The sequence below is a fragment of the Balaenoptera borealis genome (assembly GCF_965194805.1).
Source record: "Balaenoptera borealis genome assembly, chromosome: 17".
Classification (NCBI taxonomy): Eukaryota; Metazoa; Chordata; class Mammalia; order Artiodactyla; family Balaenopteridae; genus Balaenoptera; species Balaenoptera borealis.
The window spans coordinates 69,688,182-69,701,800 of NC_138876.1; the positions used below are offsets into that span (position 1 = coordinate 69,688,182).

The 13,619-nt window shown below is 36.3% G+C and overlaps 1 pseudogene across 1 annotated transcript; it reads right to left on the reverse strand.

The window, feature by feature from the left end:
* Window positions 1-4,516: 4,516 nt before the first annotated feature.
* Window positions 4,517-13,380, reverse strand: LOC309614767 (tRNA (guanine(6)-N(2))-methyltransferase THUMP3 pseudogene; annotated as a pseudogene). The gene is made up of 2 exons (XR_014249798.1): window positions 7,910-13,380; window positions 4,517-7,586 (listed from the first exon to the last, which is right to left on the reverse strand). The product of XR_014249798.1 is annotated as a tRNA (guanine(6)-N(2))-methyltransferase THUMP3 pseudogene (transcript).
* Window positions 13,381-13,619: the final 239 nt, after the last annotated feature.

Sequence of the window (13,619 nt, forward strand, 5' to 3'; positions counted from 1 at the left end):
CGCCATTTAACGCACTTGTAATGCAACTGATCAATCTTGTATTTTTCAACAGTATGTGAACACTGTGATATAATTTTTTGGTCATTTCTCACTAACTGTTTTTAGAATAAAAGAGGCAATATTGGAGAATGTTTAAAAGTATGAGCTCTGAAGTTAGACTCTGTATTGTTTACATTTTTAAATTTCCTGTATATTATGATGTTTGACATCTTTTTTAATTTTTTTAGTTGAAGTATAGTTGATTTACAATATTATATTCATTTCAGGTGTATAACACAGCGATTCAGTATTTTTGCAGATTATACTCCATTATAGGTTATTACAAGATAATGGGTATAATTCCCCGTGCTATACAGTATACCCTTGTTGCTAATCTATTTTATATATAGTAGTATGTATCTGTTAATCCCATACCTCTAATTTGTCCCTCCCCACTGCCCTCTTCCCTTTGGTAACCACAAGTTTGTTCTCTATATATGAGTTTGTTTCTGTTTTGCATATACGTTCATTTGTATTATTTTCTCGTTTCCACATATAAGTGACATCATACAGTTTTTGCCTTTGGTGTTTGACATCTTGAGAACCTTTCTGACTGGGGAGAGACTGCCCGTCCTCAGGCTAGCCAGTACTTAGAAACAGCAAAGGCTGTGCCCTTGATATGTAAACTACCCAATCCAGAACCAGACCACCTCTATCTGGCCCAGACACCCATGAGTCAATATCCCTTGGCCTTAATCATCCCAGGGCCAGGTAGGCAACTAAAGACCACCCTTATGTCTCAGAGCCCAAGGAAATTATTTAAATTAGCCGATCTTAAACTATTCACTCTGCCCTGCCTTGACTCTTAAGAAAACCCTAAAGGTCTAACCTCGGCTTTCCCCTCGCTCCTACTTTCTGCCTCTTCACCACCCTGAGGTGCCCCCATGTTGGCCCTGTGTGTCCTGCCTCCTGTCTCTAGGACCTGTGAGTATAAAAACCTGTTTTCCTGAGCCTGTCCTGTGCCTGCTATTGTGGCCACACCTGACTGACCGTCTCACAAAAGAACATAGCACAGACTCCACGGATGGGAACCCTGCTTCTAGCACAAACCAACTTGTGAATTTTGGCAGGTTGTTGCCTAAGCCTCAGTTCTCTCAGATATACCATTAGATGATACTAAACAGACTCCTACGTTAGTGTTGTTGTGAGGTTCACATGGGAATATATCAAGCGCTTAGCACGGAGCATGCCAAGGAGTAGGTACTAAATGGATATTCATTGTATTATTGCTTTTGGCTATACTGGAAGATATTTCAGAGATAATCCATATTTCCTCCTCTTTCTTTTCCCCATTTTAAAGGTGAGAAAAATCTGACCAAGAAATGCTAGACTGACTTTCTCATTTTCTCTTATCTTAGCTCTTAGTTTAAAATAGCTCTCATTTCACTGTACTGCTTGCTACTTATGAAAAATTGGAGATTTAAGTGATATATTTTTATTTGTCTGTATTTAATACTTTAACTGACTTCAAATGACAGTATTAGAAGAAAAAAAGGAGAAGGACTATGGAGAAAAAAAAATCAAGGCCTAACTTGGAAGTTATTGTTGACAGTCTAATATTTTTAAACTTTTATTTGATGACACATACTCATTTTCAAACTCAAAATAAAGAAAAACTAGCATATCAAAAGCTACCTAGGCCTAGTTTAAAGTAATCTATTTATTTCCCATCCACAAGAAGTAAGTAGATCATTTAATACCTGATACTGATGAATTCGATTTTCGATGTGCATGAATTATATAAGAAAAACTTATAGAAGTTTGGAGATTTTTTAAAATGAACTTTTTCCTCCAGCAAAAATTTTTGAGATCTAATTACATCAAAGCACTCTTGATTGTGTGGTAATCCTACATACATTGATACATATTCTAAAATGAGTAAGCTTCGTGCTTTGACAAGGAACCTCCATAAACTTTCATACTGTTCATTCTCAAAAACATGTCTCAGGCCCAGACCAGTTTCCTGCATACTTTTTGGCTCCTGGAGGAGGCATGAGAGCCCCAGTTTGATTTTCTTTTCTTCATATTACTAAAGGTCACCATTTCCTCTTTCTCCCTTTTTGTTCTCAGACAATAGCTGTAGGGCAATGTTTGGTTTCCTCCAGTTCACTCCTTCTTTGCTGCTTCTAAGGAAAAAAGACACAAGCTTTTATTTTAATACTTTACTACTAATCATAAGAGAGAAAAAAATCAGAGACACACAGTCTAAAAAATAAAAATATGTTAAAAATCTTGCCACTTCTATTCAAGATTGTATTGGAGGTTATAGCCAGCACAATTAGGCAAGAAAATGAAAAAAAAGAAATTATCCTGATTAGAAAGAAGAAGTAAAACTATCTCTATTTGCAGATGACATAATCTTGTATATATAAAATCCTAAAGAATCCACTTAAAAAAAATTATTGGAACTAGTAAATCAATTTATTAGCAAGGTTGCAAGACAGAAGATCAATATGCAAAAATCAACTGTATCCCTACACATTTTCGGTGAACAACCCAAAAAGGAAATCAATACAATCATATTTATAATAACATGAAAAAGATATATATTAGGAATATATTTAACAAAAGAAGTAATAAAACTCATATTCTGAAAACTATAAAACATTGTTAAAAGACATTATAGAAAATCTAAATAAAATGAATATCCTGTATTCACAGATTGTTAAGATGGCAATACTCACCGTCTAATCTACGGATTCAACACAATTCCCATCGGAATTCCAACTGCCTTCTTTGTCAAGCTCATCCTAAGATCCATATGGAAGTGCAAGAAACCCAGAATAACCAAAACGATCTTGAAAAAGAAGAGCAAAGTTGGAAGACTCCCACTTCCTTATTTCAAAACTTACTAAAAAGCTATGCAGTAATCAATGTGGTACTGGCATAAGAACAGGCATATATATCAATGGAATTGAATTCAGAGTCCAGAAATAAAGCCTCACATTTATGGTGAATTGATTTTAGACAGAAGTGTCAAAGTAATTCAATATTTTCATCAAATGGTGTTGATCAATATTTTCATCAATATTTTCATCAGATGGTGTTGGGACAACTGGCTATCCACATGCAAAAGAATGAAGCTGGACTTCTACCATACTATATACAAAAAATAAACCCAAAATGGATCTCAAAGATAAGATCTAACACTATAAAATTTTATAAGAAAACAAAGGTGTTTGATGACATTGGATTAAGTAATGCTTTCTTATATATGACATCAAAAGCACAAAGAAAAAATAGATAGGACATCATCAAGGACAAGCACTTTTTTGATGCAAAGGACATCATCAAGAAAGTTAAAAGATAACTCACAGAATGGGAGAAAATATTTTCAAATCATACTTCTGGTAAGAGACATACCTAGAATATATGAATAACCCTTACAACTCAATAATAAAAATACCAAATAAACCAATTAAAAATGGGCAAAGGAGCTGAATAGACCTTTCTCCAAAGAAGATATACAGATGGCCAATAAGTACACGAAGACATGCCTAACATCATTATTCATTACAGTGAAAAAGATAAACAATAACAAGTGTTGGCAAAGATGTGTAAAAGTTGGAACCCTCATATACTACTGGTATGTATGTAGAATGGAGCAGCCAATTTGAAAAACAGTCTGGCAGTTCCTTAAAGGGTTAAATATCAAGTTACGTTACATAGCAGTTCCATCCTAGGTATAAACTCAAGAGAAATAAAAACACATGACGCCACAGAAACTTATACATGACTGTTTGTAGCAGCAATATTCATAAAAGCCGAAAAGTAGAAATAATCCAAATACCCAATATTCATTACCTGATGAAAGATTAAATAAAAGGTGGTATGTCCATACAATATAATATGATTTGGTAATAAAAAGGAATGTAGTACTAATACATGCTACAGCATGGATGAACCTTGAAAACATGCTAAGTGAAAGAAATCAGTCCCAGTACACCACATGTTGTGTGCTTCCACTGATATGAAATATTCAGAATAGGCAGATCTCTAGAGACAGAAAGTCAATTAGTGGTTTTTTAGGGCTGGTGGGAAAGCAGGAGGCAGGTAATGGGGGAGAGGGTTTGGGGAGGTGAAGGTGGGTGCAGAAACAAGGTGGAGGAATGGTGAGTGACCGCTAATAGGTATGGGGATTTCTCTTAGGGTTGATCAAAATGTTCTAAAATTCATTGTGCTGATGCCTGCACCACTCTGCTGAATGTCCTAAAAAAAATTCAACTGTACACTTTAAATGGGTGAATTATTTTGTGTGAATTATATCTCAATAAAAATGTTTTTTAAGAAATAACAATAATTGTTATATTATGTATGTCCCAGGGTCTTCTTCGACTCCTGTTTCTGTTTTTTTAATTGTTTGTGATGGAAAAAAATGTTATTATAAAGCACGCACACAGTTATAAACAGATCCTTAAAATGATCCTTTATTTGGTGAGCCACATGATGGGCTAAAAATGCAGGATTAAAAGCAAAAGGGAATTAAACGACTTTGCGTAAGTTTGGGACTATGTTCATCTGTGCGGATTCAGGAAATGAGAGACACTTGGCCAGGCCAGAAAGAGGCAAAGATGCAGTGTAGGCGGAAGGAGAGTTACAGGTATATTGATTTGCTTTGAATTTTGGTGAAATAGATGAGAATATATATATATTCCTGTAAGTAGAAAACATTCAGTAAAACCACTTCTTTCTCACTGTGCTCCAAGACCTGTTTTGAGGGTCTGTCTGGAGGGTAGACGCTGGGCCAAAGGGAAGCCAACTACATCTGCAATGCAGGTACAGCTTTTGTGTTGGAGAGGGATAATTAGAAGTGCTTTTAGTTTCTTTTTTTCTTGAGGTTAAGAGTTATAATTTTTAAAATTCTTGCGGATTTTTCTATATTTCAGCGCTTAGGCTTAATGCTGCAAATACTCTGCAACTTGTCTTTCTTTTTCACAAAAGTGAAGGTTTTGAGAATTATCCCTGATGATACATGTCTACAGGGCATTAATGTTCACTGCACTGTGTATTCCATTGTACGAATATAGCATAATTCACTTATCTACTCTCCTGTTCTAAGTTTTTACTGATGCAAACTACGTTGCAATAAAATTCTTGTCCATGTCTGATTTTTCCATGGCCTAGAATTTCTCCAGGATATAAGCCTAGCAAAGAAATTGCTTGGTCATAAGGATGCACATATTCAAATTCATGAGACATGGTTACATTGCACTCCAAAGTGGTTGTATAAATTTATAATCCTTCCCACAACTTTTGAGAGTTCGCTTTTCCTGAATTCTCACTCATACCGAAGGGGTAGCCCTATAAAAGGTGTGGGTCTCAGTCCTAACTCTCCCTGCATTGGTATTAAATTCAAGCCCCTATATTATTAAAAGTGATAAATACCTCCAGGCAGTCACAGTGTCAGCTCTGCAGTTCACCCGCCTGATTTTCCGTTCCTTCTTCGCTTCTGGCCCAAGGCAATTTCCCTGCCTTTCTTAGCAGTTCAGGCATGCATTTATAAGGATGTCAGTTATAATTTATTGAGCAATTCTTTGTGTTTGTCGCTGGAGGGTTTTCAAGTTATCTGTACTGCCAGACCCTTAAATGCCTGACAGCATTTTTCAGCACCTGAGCAATCTTTAAGCACTCCCCAGATGTTGGACTCCATAAAGAAAATAAGTACAATCAAATTAGCAACTACAATGAGCTACTAAACTCTCTTCACGTGTTTTCATTAGTCACCACACTGCAGCACAGCATTAAATTAATGGTAGGGACTCTGTAGGTTATCTGGGTTTGAATCCCAACTAGTTTCTTACTAGCTGTGTGACCTTGGGCAATTTACTTCATCTCCCTGAGCCTCAATTTCTTCATCCGTAGGACACGTATGTAAATAATAGAACCTAACCTGTAGGACTGGTATAAGAAGTCAATGAGTTACTATTTATAAAAATACTTAGAGCTATATCTGACACACAGCATACGCTACATAATCATGTGATAAATCAATTAGAGTAATGAATATTAGATATCTGTTTTGGTATTGTCTATGAGTATTTAAAAAACGATCTTCCCTTCAATCCCCAGCACAGACGATCTAACGTTGGCAACATCACAGCACTACTTCTCAAGTTTAATGATTCTAATGATAAATGAATTTTACCTAGAAGCCTCTTTGTGCCCCAGAATACAAGCAAAATAGTTGTTGTTCACTGTGGGCCAGCCGAGTGTTTATACAGGCTGGGAGCAAGGATGTTAGAAGCTGGTGAGGTAGAGAAGCTGATAGACGCGAGAAGGGAAGAAAGAAGCGCAGACGCCTTCATCCTCCCCCCGTGGAACGTGGCCAGAGCGCTGGCTAGCTGCCCCCTGGCATGCCTCTTCCCTCCCTTTCTGTCCACACACTTCGTGCTTTAGCCCCCCGGCTTCCTGCTCGCCATATAGGCCCCTCAGCTTTTTTTAGGTTCAAAGAGGCATTCTGAGCAAAATACTGCAAAAAGCTTTCTCTTCCTCTAGACTAGGCAGTGTGACGTTCAGGCTGTGAGAAACGACGTCTCAGAATCTGACTCTGCCCGGGAATGGCACCTGAGGTCCCAGTCTGTAAGGCACCACGTATGCTGCTATGATGTCATGTGCTGTCATTATCCTCTGACTACCCTTTCAGGCCATACACACATCACAACATTTTTACTTAGCAGTCGTACCATACACTTTATTTAAATTGAAAGAAACTGACTGAGGTTCACCGTATAATAACCCATACGGCAAGCCTGACGGAACGCCCCACAGTAATATGAATTCGGGACAGAACATGATAAACAACTAGCGCCCTTCCTCTGCACAGTGTCTGTTCTCAAACAAGGCAGGCCAAGTTCAGTTCTCTTCTGGGGGCAGAAGGAGGAAGTGATTACCTCATGACCATTCTGGACTTTCTCATGCATAGGAAAGCGTGGATCCTGCTGGACATCTCACAGTTTCTCACACATCTAATAAAAGTCATTTTCTTTTTTCACAGCATAACTGGTAGACTGGAAATGTTTGTCTGCAATACGATTTTGCAACCCCACAGTTTACTTGACAAAACTTCTGACCTCACTTACAGTTTCTCAGGGGAGTAGGGGAAGTGTTACTCTACTTTAAACATGAAGAGAAAAAAGTCTTACCAAGACACGTTGGATCTATATGGTGGACATATCAACCGACCACTTATTCGATAGTTTTCCTACCACACAGCATTCGTGATTCAGAAATATCTGGTTTCACTGTTATTCTAGATATACAAAAACATTGTATTTCCTGGCCCCTTTATTCTTTTTTCAGCTTTACTGAGGTATAATTGACAAAGTTGTAAGATAGCTAAAGCAAACATCCTGATGATTTGATGTACGTATACATTGTGAAATGATTCCTCCCATCGAGTTAATTAACCCACCCATCACCTCACTTTTTTTTTTTTTTTTTTGCTATTCTCTTAGCAAATTTCAATTATACAATACAGTGTTGTCAACCATAGTCATCATAATTTACATTAGACACTCAGGCTTTATCTTATAAATAAAAGTTTGGGGCTTCCCTGGTGGCGCAGTGGTTGAGAACCTGCCTGCCAATGCAGGGGACACGGGTTCGAGCCCTGGTCTGGGAAGATCCCACATGCCGCGGAGCAACTGGGCCCGTGAGCCACAACTACTGAGCCTGCGCGTCTGGAGCCTGTGCTCCGCAACAAGAGAGGCCGCGATAGTGAGAGGCCCGCGCACCGCGATGAGGAGTGGCCCCCGCTTGCCACAATTAGAGAAAGCCCTCGCAGAGAAACGAAGACCCAACACAGTCATAAATAAATAAATAAATAAATAAATAAAAGAATGTGAATTTCAAAAAAAAAAAAAGTTTGTACCCTTTTAGCAACTTCTCCTTATTTCCCCACACCCTTGCCTCTGGCAACTACCATTCTAACTACTCTGCGTTTCTATGAGTTTGACTTTTTTTTCTTTTTTTTTAGATTCCACATGTAAGTGACATCATGCAGTATTTGTCTTTCTCTGTCTGGCTTATTTCACTTAGCATAACGCCCTTAAGGTCCATCCATGTTGTTACAAACGGCAGAATTTCCTTCTTTCTCATAATATATGTAATATATTACGGAATATATATAAATTCAAAAGAAAAATGTTTGCTCACAGCTAGCCTAGAAAGATCTCCATTTGCTTTCTCTGAGTTCTTACTTATCTCTATGAGATATCTACAGTTATCTCTGTAACTTTCCAGCACTCTACTGACATTGCTTTGGCTAAGGCAGCCAAAGACCCAATTAAATCTAAAATACATTTTTAAGTCCTTTCAAGAAACATACCTGTAAAAGATAGACTCTAGATCAGATAATAGCTAGAAAAAGATGTAAAGTTAAGAGCTGATTTTTAAGGTAAAAGAATATATTTTTAATTCTTAAGAAAATAATTTTTAAGATAAATAATTGTAAGCATAAATATATTTAAACTAAATTAAATTATGAAAATTTAATATATAAATACTCTTAGGATAAAATAATAATTTTTAAGATAAACAGAATTTTAGAGATGAGGGAAGAGGAAGCCGAGCAGTCAACGGAAAACAAAAAACAAACAAACAAAAAAACAGTCATAGAGACAATAAATAAAGGATTGATTATGAGGCACTGCTGGAATCTCATTTTGACTCTCCTGAAGGGTACACAAAGGAGAACAGCAGTAAATTACCTAGGAAATATGTTTCACGGGTGGAGCATGGAAAGCATTAAATGTCAAGAAATTCAGGCTTTATTTTGTAGGTGATAAGACAGAAGTTATGTTTTTGAGCTTGGGGTGACCTGCTCAAAGCTGTGTTTTATGGAAATCAATCTGTATCAACTTACATCTGTGACATATTTTGTTAGATCTATACAGAATACAATAAAGCAAGTTTCACAACCATTTCTTCTAAGTAAATTCAATATTCTATAAACATTTCTCCCATTCTTATTTTTGTACTTTTCATATTTCCAGTACTCTTGGTAAATTTCTTGAGTGCAGAGAGGTCTAGAAAACATCACTGAGTTTTCTCATATGCCAAAATAGATAAATAAATAAATAAATTCACTGGAAAATGTACATTGCTCCACTAAAGTTTATACTCATAAATTTCTGGTTAATAAGCTTAACTTTTCCAGACCAATTCCCATGGAGAAAAACATTACGATTCTTATATTTTATAATAAGAATTGGAGCTGGAGGAATGAATTTTCTCAACAAACAGTCATCTGAGTGATACCATTCTTTCACATCATTGCATATTAAATTTTACTTTCCTATTTGTTTACTTAAAGTCAAATAACTTTACACAGCTTATCATACATTTTTTAAAAAGCTGTCTTCTGGTCTCTTCCTCACCTCTGACTTGTGTTTCCCAGAGAAAAGCTGTTCAAGTCACTTTCTTCTGGTATTTACTATCATATTCCTAAATTATAACACATATTACTGTTTTTGATTCTTTCAATATTAATATGTATTGACTTCACACTATGAAACACGAGGGTTTCATTCTCTTATACACCCATTCCTCCATTCACCTAGTGTAGTCATTTTTGGTTAATAATTCAATTTGACATTAATACTGTCATATAATAATCACAGCTGAGTCACGTAGTCATTGATGAAGGAAACATTTCCTTGTACAACTTTTTGCTTCCCTGGCTTCAATCAATGCCTCATATACGTTTAATTTATTTCTGATGTACCTTCCACTAATTCGTGTAGTGTAGGCAAGCTGGATAAAGGTTCCAATTTTTCTTCTTGGAGTCCATCCTTTTTCAAAATAACATTACAATATATCCACAGAGCCAGTTTGCAGATATCCTATTGAACAGCATTTTTGGGCAAGCCGCAGGGCAGTTTGCCTTCTTTTTTTTTTTCTTTCTTTAAGTTTGCCTTATTTAATTTGGCTCTTTGTCAATAAAAATGAGATGTAATTGCTGCTCTAATCATAGCCACTGGATTATTGGATTATTATTACCAACAACATAATAACAGTGAGATCATTCAGTAGCCCTCTCTATTGTTTTGTCTCTCGTCCATACATCAGATCAACTATTATATCAGTAGGGTGAGGGGAACAGAGCTGGGGCATCCCATAGGCAAGAGAAGATCTGAGAGTTGCGAATCCAAAATGTGTGATATTTCTTTGGTGGAGACTTTGTATCAATGCAATACCCACAGTGATTTCATTATCATGGATATTCAAAAGAACACCCACATCAAAGTTGGTCATGTCAGCCTTCCACTTAAAATAATCTTGAACAGCGCCCCCAAAATCTCTTGTGGTCTCTAGTGCAGTAAAGCAATGTTTCCCTTCTACCCTGTTGCGTGTGACTCTAAACTTCAGCACTTGAGAATCAATTTCTTTTGAACTTAAGGCATTGTTAGTGAACTCTTTTTTAACATCTCTCTCAACTATTTTGTCTCCTTGTCCATTATCCATCTTCCTTTTACGTGAATTCTGATTTATCTTTTTACACTTTTTTTTTCTTGAAACGGGCATCAATTTTCCATACTTTGAAAGGATCGGAGCGCAGGAGTTTCCCAGTCAATTCTTCAAAATCCTTTAGAACTTCCTTTTTTTCCCCCCTTTGAATTAGAATCTTTAAACTCCTGAACAACCACAAGTAAGTTATCAACTGATCTCAGAAAGTCTGAGCCAGACTTTCCATTGAAATGTCAAAATATATCTTGCCTGGTCTCTGCTGATTTTGCATGATGACCTGAATTTCTTTCTCACTTCATCTGCCCCTGTTTGTTCAAAACCAGTGGGTACAGTGGCTCTAACAGTGACTTGGAGATGTTCAGCTCACTCTGAGGCCACTTTCTGTCACTTGAATAGATCTCTGGTTTTCATGAAAGTTCACATCCAGGAATTGGTTAGTGGCTTCTTGAATGTCGTACATGTTGGCAACGCTTCCAAGATCCCTAATATAGTCTTGGCTGCCAGCACAGACCCTTCCAGCCCTGGCATCCTGCAGGCCCAGTGTACCCAAATGCTATGCTTTCTCTTTTCTCTAAAGATGTTGGTTATAGCACTTTAGATTCTGAAAAAAAATTTTAAGCAAAATTTTGAAACATATAGCAAAACTGAAAGAATCTTAAATGCCAATATACCCATCACCTAGATTCTTGGATTAATATTTTATTACCCTTGCTCTTTCACATATTTATTCTTACTTTGATATACCATATGTTTTTATGCATCTTAGAGTAAATTGCAGACAACTGTATTCAATGTAAGCATTCTTGCCATAGAGTTCAATATTTAAGGTTTTTTTCTTTGATGTAAAACTTACATACAATCAAATGCACAAATGTTGCTGAGTTCTAAAATATGCAAATACTTGTAAATATAATGCAAAGCCTATCATGATAGAACATCATTATCATCCCAGAAAGATCCTTTATATCCCTTCCTAATCACCAATCCTAAAACCACTTCAGAAGAACCACTGTTCAATTTTGTTTTTCCATCATTGATTGATTTTGACTGTTTTAGAACTTCATGAAAATAAAACAGCATAGTATATACATTTTTTTGTCTGGATCGTAGGTTAGTATACATGTATTTTACTAAAAAATGCTGGATCTTTTGCTAAAATAGCTGTCACATTTTACATTCCCACCAGCAATATGTGAGTTTTCCAGTTGCTGCACATCCTTACCAAAATTTGGTATTGACAGTGTTTCTAATTTTAGTCATTCTGATGTGTGTGTTGTGGTATGTCTATGTAGTCTTAACCTGACAACTAATGATGTTGAGAACATTTTCATGTGCTGGTATCACGTGCGTGTTGATGTGTATGTTCAATTCTTTGCTCATTTTTATTGAGCTGTCTTTCTATTACTGAGTTGGAGTTTTTTATATACCCTGCATCCCAGTTCTTTGTCAGATATGTGTTTTGCAATATATATTTTCTTCAAATCTGTGGCATGCCCATTCAATTTATTAATGCTGCCTTTTGTTAATTGGTTTTTAATTCTGACAAGTCTAACTTTTCAGTTTTTTCTCTATTACGGTTATTGCTTCAGATTTTAGAACTTTGCTTCCCCACAAATCACAAAGATATTATCCTGTGTTTCCCTTCAAAAGCTTTATGGTTTTATGCTGATTATTCAGTTCAAAGTCTTTTCTAATGTCTTTGCTAAAGAAAATAGAGGGGCTTTAAATGATGTCAGTAATTTTCCCTGATGTTGCATCATTATTGATTTCTAATTTAATTCTGTTATGCTCAGAAAACGTATCTTGTATGCTTTCAATCTTTTTAAATTTATTAAGACTTGTTGCATCTTCCAGCGTATGATCTATCATAGTGAACATATCATGGGTGCTTGAAAATAGTGTATATTCTGTAGTTGCTGAATGTGGTGTTCTATAAACATCATTTAGGTCAAGGTGGTTGGTAATTTGTTCATATCCATCTATGTCTTCACTGATTTTATCTAGTCCTATGAACTGCTGAAGAAGTGTTAAAAATTCTTCAACTATGACTGTAGAATCATTTATTGCTCCTTTCAATTCTATCATTATTTTATTAATTTTGAAGCTGTCCTGAGAGAAAAACACGTATGAATATTATGCCTTCCCGACGAACTGACCCTTTTAGCCTTATGAAACAGCTCTCTTTATTTCCAGTGCTCTTAATTCCTTCCTGAAGTTTGAATTTCGACGCAGTATTATTTCCCCTCAGCCTGAAGAATTCCCGTTAGCATTTCTCAAAGGGAATATCTGCTGATGACGAATTCTCTTTTCCTTATCTGAAGTTGCTTTTATTTAGCCTTCTTCGTTTTTGCTGAATATAGAAATTTGGGTTGTCAGATTTTTCTTCTGGTCTATCAGAACTCGAAGTATGTTGTTCCATGACCTTGTTCACCTATTAGAGTGTGTTGTTTTTCTCTGGATGCTTTCAAGATTTTCTCTTTTAGTATTCAGTAATTTTATTGTGATGAGCCAAAGTTTGGTTTTATTTTAATTTTTCACATTTGTAGTTCCCTGCTTATTTTAAAGCAGCCTAATGAAGTATAATTGGCATACCCTAATCAGCACATATTTAAGTGTACATTTAGATACACTTTGACGTACACACTCAGGAAACCACCACACAATCAAAATAATGAACATATCTATTACCCTAGAAAGTTTTCTTTTCTTTATAATTTCACCCACCTTCTATCTCATTCACAAGCTCATTGATCTCCTTTCCAACACTATACATTACTTTGTATTTCCTAGAATTTTATGTAAATGAATTTATACAACGTGTCCATCTTTTTGTCTAGCTACTTTCAGTCAGTGTAATTATTTTGAGATTCATATGTTATTTATTTTCTTTTATAAATTTATTTATTTATTTATTTATTTTTGGCTGTGTTGGGTCTTTGTTTCTGTGCGAGGGCTTTCTCTAGTTGTGGCGAGCGGGGGCCACTCTTCATCACGGTGCGTGGGCCTCTCACTGTCGCGGCCTCTCGTTGCGGGGCACAGGCTTCCCAGACCAGGGCTCAAACCCGTGTCCCCTGCATTGGCAGGCAGATTCTCAACCACTGCACCACCAGGGA